The following is a 20462-nucleotide window of genomic DNA, read 5'->3' on the forward strand; positions in this document are numbered from 1 at the left end:
TGTATGAGGAGAGTTTGAGACAAAGGTATGAAGTATGCTTATACTCAAGTATATTCTATTGTGTGCTTCAAGCCAATAAAGTAAATAGCTTGTGAGGCCTTGGTTTTGTTTTAAAATTAGAACAATAGAAGCAGCCTGAATGGGTGGGGTCAAGCTCCCACAGAACCAGGATTTTTAGTTTAGCTTTCAGTAGCAATTGTTGGGGTCTTGAAGCTAGATGTGGAAGCTATTTTCCTTCTCTCCGTTACAGCTAAAAGCTAGGACTCTCTTCCTGCTGCTAGAATTGCATGTGAGACAATCAATGTTACGCATTTTGTCTTTGCCAAGGGTGTGCTTATGCGATGTTACTATATTGGAATTAATTAACAGTCTACCATTTGGCTAAGTATTTTGATAGAGTGAGAGCTAAGGCAATTCTTTCTTTTAGTTTTATTTTGGCGGTTTTTTAACTGTAGCATATGAATAAAGTGTGTTTGACCTTGATAGTTTGACCAATTGAATTTCTTCCAGAACGTAACACCTGGCATCTGCCTTTAAAATAAGAAAAAGTTAGGGTTTTGTCTATCTCCTTGACATGTTTTGAAGGGGACTATATTATTATGAATATAGTGAAATGTTTAACGCAACAGCTCCAGAGTAAAGCACATAGATACTCCAGTAATAATACTACAGTAATACTATAGTACATAGTGTAGGTACAATAACATTCCCAACATGTTGTTTTCCAAAAGATACTGGTGAATTTTAGACCTTTTCCTGTTTACCATTGCAAATTGGTGTGAAATCTCAGGGTTAAGCAAATAAGTAGAGTAATAGGAGAAGTACCAAAGAAATTCTCTGCCATGGCGTGAACTGGATTTACAAATAGAAGAAGAAAAATTGATTCAGCATATCTTGCAAGGCACAAGCCTAGCTAAATCTGACATTAACTCGAAAGCCGATTTGAGGTTTTGTTGGACTCTTTCCTGGCATATACTCATAATGCACAAAGCAACTACCTATTTTAGCTAATCTAATTTTAGAAGATTATTACTGGTTCGAGGCCCATCTTATTACTTGTCAAATTATGGCATCTGGCAATTGTTATAATGCAGACATTTTCCAGATCGTTTCTAATCATGATTAAATCAAAAGTTAGTCTGTACATGCTTTGTGTGATTGGTTGTTTTATTTCAGATAACGTGTGGGAATCCCACTGTCATATCTGTTCAAGTGGATAACATGAGCCATACCAGATCTGTGTCAACACAAAGTTAAACTGTTAAAGAGGTTTCCCATAAAAATATATATAGTACCAACCTGCATAAATGAGATAGCAATTAGGTCAGTGGTCTGGAATCACAGATTAAACAAAATAATTGGATGAGTGCCTTCTATTTCCATCATGATATTCTGCTGTTTAAATTTGCACTTTTAAAAGTAAAGTGACAGCTCATTAAGAAGCTCATCAAACAATCTTCACTGGAGTTATGTAGTAATGAGCCCATTTTGTGGCAGGGCATGAAAAAAGGTTTAATTGCTATGGAAGTAGTTCAGAGAATATTCAGTCAACTCATTCCTGGGATGAATGAAGAAAGACTGAACAGATTAGACCTAGAGTTCAAAAGAATGGAAGTTGACTATATTGAAAAATGTAAGATCTTGACGGGACTGGCTAGGGCGGATCCCTGGATGGCATTTCCTTTTGTGAGGGAGATTAAAACTAAGGGATATAGTTTAAGAATAAAATGACTTTTACTCTCAGAAAGTCATTAGAGTGTGGAATTCTCTTCTTCACTGAAGATAGTGGAGGCTGGAGTCAAGAGTCATGGATGCAGACAGGAAAGTGGGGAAAAGAGACCACAATACGATCAGCCATGACCTTATTGAATGCTGCAGAAGGCTCAAAGGGCTCCTCCTCCTGAATTCAAAGTTAGATTAGATTCCCTATAGTGTGGAAACAGGCCCTTCAGCCTAACCAATCCACACCAACCCTCCGAAGAGTAACCCACCCAGACCTATTTCCCTGTCTAATGCACCTAACACAATGGGAATTTACCTGACCTGCACACCTTTGGACTGTGGGAGAAAATCAGAGCACCCAGAAGAGACCCGCACAGACACAGGGAGAAGATGCAAACTCCACACAGGCAGTTGCCCAAGGCTTGAATCAAATCTGGGACCCTGGTGCTGTGAGGCAGCAGTGCTAACTACTGAGTCACCGTGCCACCCATTCTTCCTTCCAAAGTGTTCTGCTTTTTTATGCTCAAATGAAAGTTTGCCTTTCAGTCGCAGCTCTTCCACTGTATTAATAACAACTTATTTATATTTTTAGAGTGCCTTCAACCAAAGTGTTTCACAAAAATTTTATAAAGCAAAGTACGACATCAAATCACATCTGGGGATATTAGATTAGATCATCAAAAAATGTGGTTAAAAGGTAGGCTTTAAGGAGTGCTTGAAAGGCAGAAAGTGAGTTAGAGTGGTGGACAGGTGTAGGGAGGGAATCCAGAGCTTGGGGCTTTGAATTCACAACCACTGACATTGGAGCAATTAAAATTGGGAAGCTCAAAAAATACCAAATTAGATAAATGCAGGTATCCCAGATGGTTGCAGGATTGGAGGAGGTGACAGCAATGGAAAAGGGTATAGTCCATGGAGCGTTTGAAAATGTAGTTAAAACCAGAAAGTGTTTGACAAGGTGTCAAAGTAGATCAGAAAGTACAGGGTGTTAGCGAACAGGATTTGGTGCAAGTTAATAAATAGGCAGCAGAGTTTTGGGTGAACACAGATTTGCATCATGAATGGGGGAACCAACTGAGTATATTAGAAGCATTGACTCTAAAAGTAACAAGGGTATTAATGGGGGTTTCAGCAGAAGAACTGAAACAGATTGATGCTATGGAGATAGAAAAACCAAAAGGCTGAACCTCACACTTTTGACAAAGTCCAAATTTCATCTAGTTTTTTTTCCTGGGATTTCCTTCATGAGGCAGATTGAGTTTACTGCTATATCTTGTCAAACACATCTCATTAACTACCTGCTCCATCCTTATGGCATTGATTCTGATCCCTTCCTGGATAAAGTGAGGTCCGCAGATGCTGGAGATCAGAGCTGAAAATGTGTTGCTGGAAAAGCGCAGCAGGTCAGGCAGCATCCAGGGAACAGGAGAATCGACGTTTTGGGCATAAGCCCTTCTTCAGGAAGGGCTGAAGAAGGGCTTATGCCCGAAACGTCGATTCTCCTGTTCCCTGGATGCTGCCTGACCTGCTGCACTTTTCCAGCAACACATTTTCAGCCCTGATCCCTTCCTACCTCACTTCATTCCTGGAACAATTCCCCATTCATTGGATATCATGATATTGTCTGCATCCTCTAAACCCATCCGCTAAGTCGATTATGCTTCAAGACAAACGATGTTAGTCCAGATCTGTCCTGAACAATTCCAATGTTTGCCAGGAAAGGCAGACAGTGGGAAATTGTTGCCTCTTTTTGAGTGCAAGGGCCTGAAAGTTCCTCTGGATGGGGTGCTGCAGAGGTGAGACTTCCTCTTGCGTTAAGTTCAGCAGTGGAGGCCATGACATGCAGCCATGCCCTCCTGGTTCAAGGTTGACAGCCAGGTTAAGACAGCATCTTATGGTCTTATGGTCTTATAGCATCAAACATCTAGAGGGATGCCCCAGCATCACTGGGAGAAGGTCAATGAACTTCTCCACTCTATCACTATGAGTATCACTATGCTTTCTCCAATAGGAAGAAGAAGGTTTATGTTAGGATGAGATGTGAAGGCTCAGTTAGGGCGCTTGGGAGTTACAAATTAGCCAGGAAAGACCTAAACAGAGAGCTAAGAATAGCCAGGAGGGGACATGAGAAGCTGTCAGAAAATAGGATCAAGGAAAACCCAATGGCTTTCTATGGGTATATCAGGAATAAAATAATGACTAGAGTAAGATTAGGGCCAATCAAGGATAGTAATGGAAAGTTGTGCGTGGAGTCAGAGGAGATAGGGGAAGAGCTAAACGAGTACTTTTCATCAGTATTCACACTAGAAAAAGACAATGTTGTTGAGAATACTGAGATACAGACTACTAGACTAGATGAGATTGAGATGCATAAGGAGGAGGTGTGAGCAATTTTGGAAAGTGTAAAAATAGATAAGTCCTGTGGGTCAGATGAGATTTATACTAGGATTCTCTGGGAAGCCAGGGAGGAGATTGCTGAGCCTTTCCTTTGATCTTTATGTCGTCATTGTCAACAGAAATAGTGCCAGAAACTGGAGGATAGCAAATGTTGTTCCCTTGTTCAGGAAAGGGAGAAGAGACAACCCGGGTAATTATAGACCAGTGAGCTTTACTTCGGTTGTGGGTAAAGTGTTGGAAAAGATTATAAGAGATAGGATTTATAATGATTTAGAAAGGAATAAGTTGAGTTGGGATAGTCAACATAGTTTTGTGAAGGGTAAGTCATGCCTCATAAACCTTATTGAGTTCTTTGAAAAGGTGACAAACAGGTGGATTAGGGTAAAGCGGTTGATGTGATGAATATGGATTTCAGTCAGGTGTTTGATAAGGTTCCCTACGGTAGGCTATTGCACAAAATACAGAGGCATGGGAATGAGGGCATTTAGCGGTTTGGATCAGAAATTGGCTAGCTGAAAGAAAACAGAGTGTGGTGGTTGATGAGAAATGTTCATCCTGGAATTCAGTTGCTAGTGGTATACTGCAAGGATCTGTTTTGGGTCCACTGCTGTTTGTCATTTTTATAAACGAATTGGATGAGGGCGTAGAAGGGTGGGTTAGTAAATTTGTGGATAACACTGAGGTCAGTGGAGTTGTGGATAGTGCTGAAGGATGTTGCAGGTTACAGAGGGACATAGATAAGCTGCAGAGCTGGGCTGAGAAGTGGCAAATTAAGTTTAGTGCAGATCAGGGCGAGGTGATTCACTTTGGAAGGAGTAACAGGAATGCAGAATATTGGGCTAATGGTAAGCTTCTTGGTAATGTAGATGAGCAGAGAGAACTTGGTGTCCATGTATATAGATCCCTGAAAGTTGCCACCCATGTTGATATGGTTGTTTAAAGGGATATGGTATATTAGCTTTTATTAGTAGAGGGATTGACTTTCAGAGTCATGAATTCATGCTGCAGCTATGCAAAAGTTTGGTGCGGTTGCACTTGGAGTATTGCGTACAGTTCTGGTCACCGTATTAGAGGTAGGATGTGGAAGTATTGGAAAGGATTCAGAGGAGATTTACCAGGATGTTGCCTGGTATGGAGGGAAGGTATTACAAGGAAAGGCTGAGGGACTTGAGGCTGTTTTGGTAAGAGAGAAAAAGGTTGAGGGTTAGATAGAATGGATAGTAAGAGCCTTTTTCTTCGGATGGTGATGGCTAGCATGAGGGGACAGAGCTTTCTATTGAGGTATGATAGTTATAGGACAGATGTCAGAGGTAGATTCTTTATTCATAGAGTAGTAGGGACGTGGAACACACTGGTTGCAACAGCAGCAGACACGGCAACTTTAATGTGCATTTAAATGGTCACCGGACAAACATATGGATGGGCTTCAGACTGGCTCCACAGGTCAATGCAACATCAAGGGCCGAAGGGCCTGGACTGCACTGTAATGTTCTATGTTCTATATTCTATCTTACACTTACTTTGTCTCTACCACTGTGTCCACCTCGTGTCAAGGCTCATTCTCTATCACTCTCGCTATTGAGTATAATATCTTCTCTCACTGTCACCTACCTAACCCTTGACATCACTATCCCCGCTTGTCATCCATGCTGCCTAATCACTCACTTGGAATATCTTCCCAATTACACCAGAAATAATAACTGTTCCACACAGTTTCATCTCCTTTCATACTGCCTTTCTCTCGGTCCAGGTAGAAAACAGTAGGACAGAAAGACTGAAGAATATTGGTGAGCTGCCCAACATTCAGTGTCTTTTTTACCTTTTTTCTAATTTATACCAAAGATTTTGTACCTCGGTATCTTTGTAGCTACCTTTGTAAGGACTGTAATGCTGATCTTTTAACTTTATTTCTTCATTTTTCTAATTTATACCCAAGATTTTGTACCAAAATATTTTTATACCTAAGATGGTGCTGAAAAAGGCGACTTTGTACACTTTTCGCTCGACTCATGTATCCCTGTACTTCAGTCAGGAGAGAGATGCTGAAAAAGTACAGCCAGTCAGGCAGCATCTGAGGAGCAGAAGAATCAATGTTTCGAGCATAAGCTGTATCTTTGTACTTAAGATGGTGCGTGAAATGGCGACTTTCTGCACTTTCCGCTGTACTCATGTGTCCCTGTACTTGAGTCGAGAGTGTGGTTTATCCCTGTACTTGAGTACATGTGACAATACACCTAATTCTAATTCTAATTCTTGCCTGTTATATGGACAGCATCCTTACTCTGATTGCTTCAAGTGGCTGACTAACCAGCACTAAACAGCAAAGCAAGCTAGGTAATATGAACGTGATATGCTGAGACGAACAGGTAATGCAAGATCGGGATGCTGTGAGCATCTAGGTAGGCTCAGAATGCATGAGCGATATGAAAGTAAGCAAAGAGTCAAGAGTTACACTTGTATCCAGTCTGTGAGCTGAGTCTGTGTTCCTGAGCACATGGTGTCCTTGCTGCAACAAGCTCCGTCACAGCATGAGGTGCAATGTTGAAGTGCAAAGGCATCCTGTAAATAAATTTGAGATTTGACATGAGATTGGAACATATCAGATGCTAATGTCTGCAGATGTGGTTGCATGTGGTTGATGCCCATGGAACCTGTCCCGAGATGTTGGTGCCGAGTGTTTAACATTAAGGTCCTCCGAGCAAGTGGACAGCTGAATTCACCAGGTAGCAACACTGACTGCCATGTCAAATTTTTCTGATGTTCGGTTGATATGACATGTTTGGTATGATGCCTTACTTAATCTCCCTTAATAGGCAATTCACTATTGCTTCACAAGAAACTCACTGTGACGCTTATCAAAAGTCTAAAAAAAAAGAGCAAGGTAGTGAATTTTGAGAAGATTTGTAGCTCAGGTTGATGATAAGTCTGTATGACATTACAGCCTTTTTCACATCAATTAACCGACCTGGCCAAAGAAACACTGGTATCACTACTAGGAAAACCAGAACCACAAATACTAGACAGCACCAACTTCATTAGCAAAGATAACATCCTCCAGCTAGTGGACCTGTGCCTCACCACCCACTTCACATTCAATGGGACAGCCATGGGATCACTAATATCAGGGCTCATAGGAAAGTGGTAATGCAGAGACTTGAACAAGCTGCCCTCCTATCTAGGAGAAAGTGAGGACTGCAGATGCTGGAGATCAGAGTTGAGAGTGTGGTGCTGGAAAAGGGCTTTTGCCCAGAACATCAATTCTCCTGCTCCTCGGATGCTGCCTGACGTGCTCTGCTTTTCCAGCACCACACTCTCAACTCTGCCCTCCTATCTGTCCAACCCAAACTTTGGGTTCGCTACATGGATAACACCTTTGTCATCACAAGACGGAACAAATTAGAGGAAACATATAACACCATCAACAATATCCTGACAGGCACAAAATTCACAAAAGAGGAGGAGAACGACAATAGACCCCCATTCCGAGATGTGACAGTTGAATGTACAGTCAGCAGAGAGCTTCAAACCAGCATCTACAGAAAAACAACAAACACTGACCAAATACTTAACTTCAGAAGCAATCATCCCAACACCCACAAACGGAGCTGCAGCAGGATATTATTTCAATGAGCTACATCACACTGCAGCACCTAAGAGCTACAAAAAGCAGAAGAAAAATGCATACCCAATAAACACAATCTGCCGAGAGTTCAGAAAAAGTGGCAGTAGTATTCCATACAGTTATTAAGAGAGACTGCACAATCAAATTTATCCTCATTATTTAGTTTATAATTTCATCAAATAATGACAGCGACTGAACTACAAAAGCAATCCATTGGCTATAAGTAGTTTTAGGACAGCCTGAGAATACATTACAAAAAGCTTTTTCTTTCAGTTAGAGAAAGGGTTGAAAACATGATCCAAGTTTCAAAATGGGAAAGGCTTCATTTTAAAGATGTTAGATTTGGAATGAAATCATTATTTTCCCGTTTGCATACCTTTACTTGTGGTATAATAAGATTCATGTAATCATGATGATGTCATTGGTCACAAGATTTTGACATTCATAAGGGGAAATCACCAATCTGAAATGAGCTTGTGAAATCTGAATTGAGAGTGTGGTGCTGGAAATGCACAGCAGATCAGGCAGCATCCGAGGAGCAGGAGAATTAATATTTTAGGCATAAGCCCTTCATCAAATCTGAAGTCTTAGACACTGGACTGAAAAACTGTAACTTACAATGAACAGATGAAAATGATTCATAAGGAATTGAAGAGTCTTACTCAATGATAAGCATACAGCCTTTAGGATCATGTATGACCAGACAGCCACAGCCCAAGATACTCCAGAATAGTATCTTAATGTGCAGGAAGCATTATGGCTTAAAGCACAAGATAAAGCATCACTTATCTCCATACTCCCTAACTTTGATGAGTTTTCCAAAATAAGTTCCAAAATAAGTGGTCAATGTAAAATGAGCATTCCTGATGCCATGAGGCACGTGCTTTGAGTGGGGAGGCAGGAGGAAGAAAATTGTAAAAGCACTTGCATACAATTGGTAACGGTGTAGGGTAATAACAAAATATTCACAGGTTTTTAATGTGTTTTATTAATGTATTAACTCGCTTGTTATTTGCATATATCTTGTCAAATTTGAAATTTTCTATATTTTCACTTTCAAGACATCTAAGCAGGAAATCCCAAAGTTTAAAATCTAGGTAGTCAAAGGTATAATCAATATTTTTCCTTTCTTTTACTACGCACCACAATTTAAAAACATTTCCATTACTTAAGGGAATACGGCACAAATTTGTTGAAAGCAGATCATATTTAAACATAGGAGAAAGTGAGGGCTGCAGATGCTGGAGATCAGAGCTGAAAATGTGTTGCTGGAAAAGCGCAGCAGGTCAGGCAGCATCCAAGGAGCAGGAGAATCGACATTTCGGGCATAAGCCCGATTCCTGAAGAAGGGCTTATGCCCGAAACGTCGATTCTCCTGCTCCTTGGATGCTGCCTGACCTGCTGCGCTTTTCCAGCAACACATTTTTCATATTTAAACATAGTTTGATTGACTTTTTTGATGAGGTAACAGAGGGATGTTGAGGATAATACAGTTAATGTGGTGTATGTGAACTTGCAGAAGATCTTTGATAAAGTAATATATGATAGGACTGTCAGCAACACTGAAACCCATGGAATAAGAGGTCACAGAAGTGCAGTATGATACATTTGGGTAGGAAGACAAAGAAAAGGCAATGTGAACTAAAGGGTAAGATTCTAAAGAAGCTGCAGGAACAGAAAAACCTGGGAGTGTATATGCACATATATTATTGAAGGTGGCAGGACAGATGGAAAGGATTGTTGAAGCAGGAGACACTGACATAATGGTAATGCCATTACACTAGTAATTCAAAGGCCCAGGCCAAGGTTCTGAGTTTCATTGGTTCAGATCCTACCATAACAGCAGGCAGAATTTAAAATTGATTAATGAAGTCGGGAATCTGTTTCATAGTGACCATTGCTACCATAGGTTTATCATTCAAAAATATGATTCATTATGTCCTCTGGGGAAGGAATCCCGCTATTCTTACTTGCAGTGGCCTAGATGTGACTCCAGGCCCATGACAATATGGTTGACTCTTAATTGTCCCTTGAAAGCAAACCACTCAGTTTCTGGGTGGTTAGAGATGGGTAACAAATGTTGCTCTTGCCTGTGATAACACTAACTTATAGATTTTCTAAAAATGTTCTAGATCATGGGCTGCTTCAGTTGTATTATTGAGCACAAAAAGACACAAGTTGCAATGAAACTTTATTGAACACCAGCTCAGTATCTGCTGATCACAATGCTCAAGGATGGAAAAGTTTTAGACAGTGCAAAAAAAGTTAATAAGAATGGCTCTAATAATGAGGGATTTTAGAGAAGAGTGGGTTGAGAAAATTGATGAGGTGTTTGAGATAGTGAGAGTTCTAACCAAAGTATGTGGATGAAATGGTTCCCATTGCAAAGGGATCAAGAAGAGAATGAATGGATTTAATAAGCAGGATTGAGGGTGATGGGAGAAGAAACATTTTGTACATTGGAGAATGCACTAACTGAGATTCACTCATGGCTTTAAATAAGGAATTGCGCAAGCACCTAAAAGGGAAAACTGGACTTTAAGGAAAGGAGAATGGGACCAGCGAAATTGTACTCCATAGAGCCAGTGTGGACATATTGGACCACATCATCGCCATCTATGGTGTAAGTATTCCATGATTTATGATAAATTTCCCTTGAACTTCCACAGCTCGAAAGGCAACATTGTAAGCTTCTCAGTCTTTTCCTATAATTTGCTGTTCATCCCTTTATCATCCTACAGGATATCCTCTGTAATTTTTTCTAGGTGTTGGCATTCTTCCTAAAAATTAGATACTCCTTCAGATAAGGGTTAGCCAGTAACTTATAGCAGTTTAGTGCAATTCTCTTGTTTTTCTGCTTCACGTCTGAAATAAAGCTATGCACTCTGTTTTTTTTTAAATGGCACTCTTAACATTTTCCTATCACCTTCAAAAATTGACTCTGCAACTGAGGAAGATTCAGTCAATCCTATTGACAACAGATGCTTGTTTCATGATTTTCAGTTACCCTTAGACCTTATGATTTACTACAAACATAATCTAGTGATGTTATCTTGGACTGTTAATCCAGAGACAAAGATAATGTTTTAGGGGCATAGGTTCAAATCCTGCACGGCAGATGGTGGAATTTGTATTCAATTAAAAAAAGTCTGGAATTAAGAGTCTAATGATGACCATGAATCTATTGCAGATTGTTGGGGAAAATCCATCTGTTTGACAAATATCCTTTAAGGCAGGAAACTGCCATCCTCACCTGGTCTGGCCTCGATGTGACTTCAAATCCACAGCAATATATTTGACTCTCAACTGCCCTCTGGGCAATTAGGGATGGGCAATAAATGCTGCCTAGCATTTGATCATGCTTAGATTTTGTGAAGACGTAGCATACTATAATCTTAAAGTTGAATGTGGTGAAAATTTACAATCATTGCCCGAATGCTTGAATGCTTGCGAGCCTCCCTTTGATCCTTAACTTCAAAATCTTTTTTTATATTTTGAAGTGCAGGGCTGAGAAGTTATGAACATTCACCCAAGAATTGAATGAATTCACCCTGAGAAGGGAAAGGTCGAAAAGGGACCTTAGGGGTAACTTTCTCACACAGAAGCTGATGTATGTATGGAGTGAGCTTTCGGAGGGAGTAGAGGCTGGTACAATTACAACTTTTAAAAGACATCTGAATGAGTACACAAACAGGAAGGGCTTAGAGGGATATGGGCCAAATGGTGGCAAATAGGATTAGATTAATTTAATTTAGTACATCTGGTTGGCATGAAAAAGTTGGGCCAAAGGGTTTGTTTCCATGCTATAACTGTAGAGTTAAAAAAAAGAGGGGAGGGCATACACATAAAGTCACAGTTGGACAAAACCTGCTATTTGGATGTTTGTATAGCTGGAAGATGTTACAGAAACATGCAATGGATTTAAAACAGTGAATACAAGGATCGTTATACTAAAACTGAAACATTAATGCAGTGGAACCTAATATAGATCAATGCAGGATGATGGATAAGCAGAATGTAATGAGGGTGAGGAAACAAGAGGCAAAGATTTTGGTGGGATCAAGTTGATGTGAAGTTGGCCAGAATAATTTTGAAATAGATAAGGCTGCAAGTTACCAATGACTCAATAAGTGTTTCAGTAGAAGAGAAACTAAACCAAGTTTAAGAAGTAAATACTTGAGAAGGAACAGTTAACATTCTTGAGAACCTAGAAATAGATGATTTGGAGCAAATGGTAAGATCGCCAGTGGTTGCAACAAATGCAATACGTACAAGTGTGAGTCTTCTCATTTTTGGTCTAAGCTCAGACAAAAGGACTGAATTGCATTGGTGAGCTGAAAGTAATAGTTCTTGACATCAAGGCAAGATTTTAACAATTTTGGTATCAAGGAGACCTAACAATATAGAATTCAATGGGGATCAGGGGAAAACACCCCACTAGTTGAAGCCATATTAAATACAATGGTTGCGATTGAAGGTTAATCAGCTGGAACCCAACACATCACTGTCATATGGACATGCAATGCCAACCAGTGCCAACTAGTGATTGGGTAGATTGATGATTGCATCCCCTTTTCTAACTGGGTCTACAAACCTACTTTATCTAAAACCACCAGGTAGTCCAACAAGAAGAGATTTTCGTCTTAGACAAATATAGTTTACTGAATAATATCCATCAGGTTCAAATTACATTACTGGTTGCAAAGGCAACAAGGAAACCAAAATGGTAGTTTTGTCTTCTTTGAATTCCAGAACTGATCTGCCTTTCAATACTCTAGTCCTGATGAGACCATCAAATGAGGTGGAGCTTATACAGTTTACTGAACCCTTTCAGGCATTTTCAAACACCTTCAGAATCATAACATTATATAGCAATCACCACAAGAGTTCCTCAGTGCAATGTGAAAAGTCTTACCACCTTCAATTGCTTCTTCAGTGAAATCCTCTTCGTCATAATGTCAGAAGCGTTTGTTCACGATTGCAGTGTTTGGTTCCATTCACAACATCTCACATTCTGAAGCAATCCACCTGTTACTAGCACTGAAAAACATTCAGACTGGAATTAAAATGTTAAAGTAACATTTACCATTGACTCAATGGGGTGGCACATGAGAAATCAGCACCACTATTCCCAGAGTCATCAGCAAGGTTACACATTTAACAAAAGTAAGCAGAGACCCCAATTTCCTTGTCTGAAAGATAGAGGTTAGCAGAAAAGACATACAAGGTTTCTGTACTTAACAATAACTTCTACATATTACAAATAAATAGAATTCTAATCACAGGTGGATAATTATGAAGTGTTGAAATATAACTCTACTAGCTATACTAAATTTCCTTTCTACACAACTTACCACCACGCCCCACCCCCAACTTCCATAGACACACACACACAGATGACAGACAAAAGCTTCAGTTTTATGCAAAAGAAAACAAACCTGGGGAATAGTTCAATAGCACTAGTCCTCAGGATTAGTGGCATGTTCTTTTTGTTTCTCAAGTCTTACAGTTTGCTGATCTTTTCCTCAGGTTCTTGCATAACTTCACAGGAGATACAGAGTGACTGGTGCATGAATTATAAGGTTAGTTAAAAGAAACAGCTTTCAGCAAATGGTGAGAGAAAGTATACTGGCTTTTTTTTTGGATTTAAGTACTTTACTGAAGAAAAAGAGAGATATACTACTGTCCTTTTCAGCAGATTGGCGACTTCTGCTAGTATCGTTAACACCCACAAGCTGTTCAGCTGCCCAGGAGACAATCAGATAGTTGTTATCGAGCTGATAGCCTTTGCCACTACAACTGGTCACAGTTCTAGAAATCTGTTGCCAGCTGAATCCCACTTTGATTACAACCCATAATGCCAGTTCATCTATAAACAGCTTGCTCCACTGCTTGAACAAAGCAGCAGTTTTAACATGACTTGGAATGATTTTCAATAACTTGCATTTTAGAAGTGCAGCAATTCATTCCACAATCCTTGCTTTTTAAACAATCCTTTTGCCATTTCAGTCTGCAATCAAAAATTCAGGAAATTCAGAAGTGTGGTCTTTACACATCACAAAAGTGCCAAGCAATGACCAACTCCAATGAGAGATAATCTAACCCCTTCCCCTTGTGGGAATAGAAGCTGTGGGTACATTTACCGCCATCAGTCCTTCTTACTGGTTACTAAGTTACTGATACCTGCACAAAGTCTCCAGCAGAATATAGAGTAAATTCAGCATTAATCCTTTTTAACAGATTTCCTGCATATTATTTAATAGGTAGTTACATTATGTCATGGTACATGATGGTCTGAAGTAATACTTCAGACTCAATTTAAAGATTAATTACACATTACTGCTACTAAAATATTCTGGTGCACATATAGCAACTGTCTAACTACTAATCTGGTGCAGCAACCTGTTGGTTCCTCCCAGGGAACCCGATGGGCAGAGCCTATCTCAGAGAAACTCTTGCAAGTGCTAATACACCTTGGTGTCCAATGACATGGCCATCAACAAATCTCCAACTACCAAAATGCTGAGGTTTACTATTGACCAAAACAACTGGGTTGGCCATCTGGAGGAGATCTAATAGAGGTTAACAAAATCATAAACATGCTGGATTAAAAAGATAGAGAGAAACCCTTCCCATTTGCAAAGGAAACAAGAATAAGAGGACATAGCTTTAAAGTGATTTTCAAAATAAGGCATTGTGATATGGGAGAAACATTTTTTCTCTGAGTGACTAGTTAAGGATGGCATGCACTACCTGGAAGTGTGACAGAGATGGGTTTAATTGAGGCATTCAAGAGAGCATTGGATGATTATTCAGATAAAAATTAAGGTGAAAGGGTAACAGAAATAAACAGAATATTGGCAATGGTTAATGATGCTTGATTGCCTGAATAGCCCTCTTTTACACTCTAAGACTTCTGTTATTCAATGCTGTAAACACAACAGCTACAGAAGTAGGCCAGAGGCTGAGGATACTGTGATGAGCAACTCCTTAAAATGTTTCCAAAACACAATTAGAATGACAAAACATTCTCTACTTGCATTGATGACTGGAACTCCAAAATAAACCATCCAGAATAAAATTACTCGATTGGCACTCCATCTAACACTTTGACCATACACTGCCTTCATTCCCTGTGCATCACGTGTATCATCTACATTAATGAACTCCAGCAAATTATCACGATTCCTTCAATAGTGTATGCTGAACCTACAATTTGTAACATGTAGATGTATGAGAACACAACAATGTGCAACTTCCTCTCCAAATCACACACCATAGATACATGGAGCTTTATTGGTATTTCTTCATTATTACTAGGTCAAAAGCCTTGGAGTTCCTTCCTAACAGTGCTGTGGATGTATGTACACCACATGGACTGTAGAAGTGCATCTTCTCAAGGGCAATTAGGGATCAGCAACAAATACAGGCCTAACCAATAATACCCACATCTTGTGAATGAAAAAGCATATGAAGTCAATATACAGCAAAAATATTGTATGGACCATCTCATGACATTTTGGTACAATGTCAGATATTCCTGTGTTTGATTATACCAACTTCCTCCTGAATTTATCACCACCTCGATAACTACAGCTGTAACTTTATTTGAATGTAAGAAAATCCAGTTCAAGGAAAAGTCAATCAGCCATCAAATCTACTGTAACCAGATATATTCTAAAAATTTCCCCTTTTCCCATGTAACTGTGTATCCACAAATTTAAAGGACAATAATTCTCTTCTCCAAACTCCTCTGGAATGAAACATTGAGCATTTTCCCTTTATACAATTCAATTTTGCAGATGTTTCTCTTTTGAAGTGTTCACGGCATCCTATGAACACCATCTGTAGGTGGCGCAAAGCTCAAAAACAAAGTGACAGGAAGCAGCTAACTGTCTAAAGGTTGTTATGAACCAGACAAGACCCTTCAAATATATCAAGAAGGTATGTTAGAACCTAACATTTTCTTATTTTAAAGGTAAATTTTAGGTGCTGTGTCCCAGATGCAATTTTAATTGGTCAAACTATTTGACATTAAACAAAGCACAATATATTCATACACTATAGTAAAATATAGCAACATAAACACACCCTTGGCAAATTGGCAAAATCAGACACAGATTGTCTCACATGTAGTTCTCCAATCCAAGAGGAATGAGCATCAAAAGTTAATTCAGAGAGAGAAAGTCTAGCAGCCGGGAAAGACTCACTGCCTTCCAACCCTGCTGAGACTTCAGCAACAATTGTCAAAAGCAATAGATTATAATGTGGGAAAACGTGAAGTTGTTCATTTTGGTAGCAAGAACAAGAGAGTTTAATATGTAATTGGAGAGAAACCCCATTATCCCCACTCTCTGCCTTCTGCCAGTCAGACAATCCTCGATCCATGCTAGTACCTTGCCCCTTACACACTGGACCCTTATCTCATTTTGCAGCCTCCTGTGCAGCAGCATGTCAAAGGTCTTCTGGAAATCCAAATAGATCACACATCCTCTGGCTGCCCTTTGTCTAACTTACTGGTTACCTCTTCAAACAATTGTAACAGATATGTCAGGCATGACATCCAATTTATCAAAGCAATGCTGACTCAACTGTATTTTAACCATGCATTTCCAAGTACTCCACAATCTCATCTTTAATAATGCACTCTAAAGACTTACCAATGACTCAGGCCAGGCTAACCGGCCTGTAATTTCATGTCTTTCTGTTTAAACAGGGGTGTTACATGATCCATTTTCTAGGAGCCTCCCTAACTCCACTGATTCTTGAAAGATCCCCACCAATGTCTCTACAATCTCCTCAGCAACCTCCTTCAGAACTATGGATTTAGTTCATCTGGTTTGGGTGATATATCCACCTTCAGTCCTTTCAGCTTCCACAGCATCTACTCCTTAGTGATAGGCCACTGCACTTACCTCTACTCCTTGACTCTTTTGAAGTTCAGGTTTGCTACTGGTGCTTTCCACTGTGACAACTGACACATCTGGAACAGTTTTCATCTGCTTATTTAAAGAAAGATATCATTTCATTGGGAGCAGTTCAGGAGGATGATCCCTGGTATGCAGGGATTGTCTTATGAGCAAAGGCTAAACAGATTGAGTCTCTACTCATTGGATTTTAGAAGAATGAAAGGGAATCTCATTAAAACATATTTGTCTCAATTAAGGACTTGATAGCGTAAATACTGAGAGGATGTTTCCCCTTGTGGGATAGTCTAGAACTAGAGGGCACAGTCTCAGAATTGTTATGGACCAGGCCCAATCCCTCAAAACATTTTAAGCAGGTAGCTCAGACTGTAACTTTGCTATTTGTTTCAGTTAAGTGTATAGTGGATATACCCAGAGTGAATTAGCTGGTTAGGCTGCTGAGTTTTAAATAAACAGAATTTATTTACAAAATTACGGAATGAAACACAACGAACCAAAAATAGAATACCCAAATAACTGATCCTATCCAAACCCGACAGGCTATCACACCTTAATGGTTTCTGTTCCAAAATACTCGCAATAATTCCAACAAACAAACCCCTTAGCACAAAGAGTAAAAGTGACACAAAAAGCTTACAGGTTATGAAGTCAGAAAGGCAGAAGGAGGGAGAGAGCTTCCAGTTTCAACTGTGACCCTGACTCATTTAACGACCGAACTGAAAGGACCTGCATAGCTAGACAGCTGGCCAAGCCCCCTTGATTATAACAGTTTTTTAAAAAGACTTGAAAGCTTTCTGTCTGAAGCATTATCTGTTAGGTATGAACAAAAGAGCCCCAATGAACCATTCAAACTTCAGACATGATGGAACCTAGGGTCATTTTGAACCTCTCTGAAAAAAAAATCAAGGACAACATAACCTTGTAAAAGGACCAGCTTTGTGACAGAATACAGGGTCATCAATTTAAACTGTGATGAGCAGAAAATACTTTCAGAGGGTTGTGAAGCATTAAAACTTCTTCCACAGAGAGTGATGGAAGCAGAGTCCTTGTGTATATTTAAGGCTGAAATAGATTTTTTATCAGTAGGAGAATCAAGCGTTATAGGGAAAATGAAAGAAAGTGGATGCAAAGAGCCTATTGAGTGGCAGAGCAAGCTTGAGGAGTCAAACAGCCTACTCCTGTTCCTATTCCTTATGGTCTTATGGGTCAATAGCTATGATTATGGAACTTCCATGCCACCTGAATCCATGCTCCACATTAGACAAAGAGAAGATCAAAAAGGAATGGATACCATCAGCTTCCCTTCCTATCACAAAATGCCAACCATCCAAATTAGATTGGGTGGGCTTCAAAGTGTTAACTCAGAAGCCATGTGATTGAATTTGGTTTTCACAAATGTAGCCTTATTACCAGTAGTTCATGGGAACCATTAGTTACCAGCCAGTCTGGAAACTAAAGTCTGAAACTAGTAATCAAAGAGTCAAGTGCTTAACCTGTTCCAATTTCAATATTCATTTGCGAACTGACCTTTTGGATATTTGACTACAAGAAACCTCACAACTAGTATGAACACTTCACTTTGCAATATCTTACCTTCACCATTAAATTATAAAATCTTTTCAAGAAACCACAAGCCTGCAACTGTATATCAGAGATGGAGTTAAGTATAATCTGTAAAAGTGTGCTATTTTCATTTGCATCCAATCTTTGACTGCATTTGTGTGTGAGTGTATATGCTTGAGTGAATGAGACAAGCATGTGACTAATTCAGACAAAGTGTGTAAAAATAAGTAACTGCCTTTATTTTAATGTCTCAAATGTCACTTTAACCAACTGTGTTTGTATCAGTCTGGTTGAATTATTTTATTTGTATACACACTTGAAAGGTAATAAAAGTTACACCTCTCTTCTTACAGATCCTTTGAAGATAGGCAGGAAGAGAACACATTTCTTCTGACAGTTTTGAAAATCAAAACTTCATTACATCATTTCACATACGCATTTTCTCATTTGAAAATTAATACCATGAGCCCACCTAACCACCTCTTCATAACCAATGATCTGGAGATATCCTGAATGGTTTTCATTCAGACATTTTAACATATTAATTTTACGTGCAATTGCATACAAAGATTGCGGAAAATAGTATTCCAGAACAATGCTTGCCATTGCTCTCTGCACTATCGGTATAATTTGTTTTGACTGGCAGACCAATGTTTTTCAGATTCCCACCAATACCTAACCTGCCTTGTGAATATCAACAACACATTGACAAGATACTCTCCGAGTACAATCAATGATTATTTATGAACACTTTTGCCTTTCAGCTTCTGCCAGTGAAGAAACTTGCACTCTTCACGAATGTTTACTGCTAATTTTTTATATGCATTACTTTAAAATCCATTTGCCAAACATTAGACTATCAAAATAATTCATCTCATTCTTACATACATTGCCAGTTTCCTTTCCAATGACCAACAATTTTCATGATTCCAGTTCAGATAACCTGCACTTTATTACTTACAAACATTTTAAATAACATAGATTGTGGTAGTAGAAATCAATTTTTTGGAACATTTCCTGTTATTCAGTAATTCATTGTTCATTAATTTTGAGATTTCGAAAGGGAATGGACAATAAAATAAATGCTGGTTTGCCAGAAACACGTACATGCTATTTATAAATGAAAACAAGATACTGAACTCGTGCAGGGTCAATTTTTGTATGTTCCTCTAGAACTCTGCTTTTTAAAAAAATGCTGTGAATTTTGTGACTCAATTCATAGATTGCTGTAAGTTATTGAATGTTTGCATAAAGTAGAGTGCTTTTGAATTTTCACTTTAACCAACTGTGTTTGTATCTGTCTGGTAGGTGAGTGTAGCAGTTTATTTTCAGCCTTGACTCAATGGTAGCATTCTCACCTCTCAGTCAGAAGCAATTTTGCTTCAAATTACACTGACACTGCTGGATTTTTAGATGAGGCATAAAATTATGATTCTTCTGCCCTCTCAGGTAAATATAAATACTTCATGGAGCTATTTGAAGAACAAGAGGGGTGTTTTGCCTAGAGTTCGAGCTAATATCTAACTCTCAACCAATATCAGTGAAATAAGTTAATCAATCATTATCTCATTGCTGCTTGTGCATAAATTGGCTGCTTTGTTTCCTACATTATAGCAACACCGATACTTCAAAATACCTCAATGCCAGTAAAATGAAATACTTTTAGGACATCCTGGAGTCATGAAAGGTTTCTGATTCTTTAATGTTCATTTCTTCCAGTATGCTTATTTTGGAATAATTACATCTTGCAGGGGGTTTGTATACAAAGTGCTCTCATATTGCAGGGTAATTATCTAAGAGCATAATTCCATTGCGTGGTTAACTCACAATGAACATCTGACCAGTACTTGAATTTTGCTGCGGAACACTGCAACACATGGGGACTTGGGGGTACTTGTGCATGAAACATAGCTATCAGCAGTATACACTTCAAAATACATTACTTCCTTTTGTGTAAATATAAAAGAAACCCATTGAGACTGCCCTAATGCAATGTGGGGTACGTCGGGCTCCAAGAGTTTGATTGTGTTCAGGGACTCTCTAGTTCAAGGTACAGAGCGAAAAATCAGAATGGTGTGTTGTTTCCCTGGTGCCAGGATCAAGGATGTCTCAGAGAGGGTGCAGAATGTTCTCAAGGGGGAGAGGGGCCAGCCGGAGGTCATTGTACATTGGAACCAACAACATAGGAAGGGAAAAGGTTCAGAATCTGAAGGGAGATTACAGGAAATTAG

This window comes from Chiloscyllium plagiosum, chromosome 1 (assembly GCF_004010195.1).
Source record: "Chiloscyllium plagiosum isolate BGI_BamShark_2017 chromosome 1, ASM401019v2, whole genome shotgun sequence".
In the NCBI taxonomy this organism is placed as follows: domain Eukaryota; kingdom Metazoa; phylum Chordata; class Chondrichthyes; order Orectolobiformes; family Hemiscylliidae; genus Chiloscyllium; species Chiloscyllium plagiosum.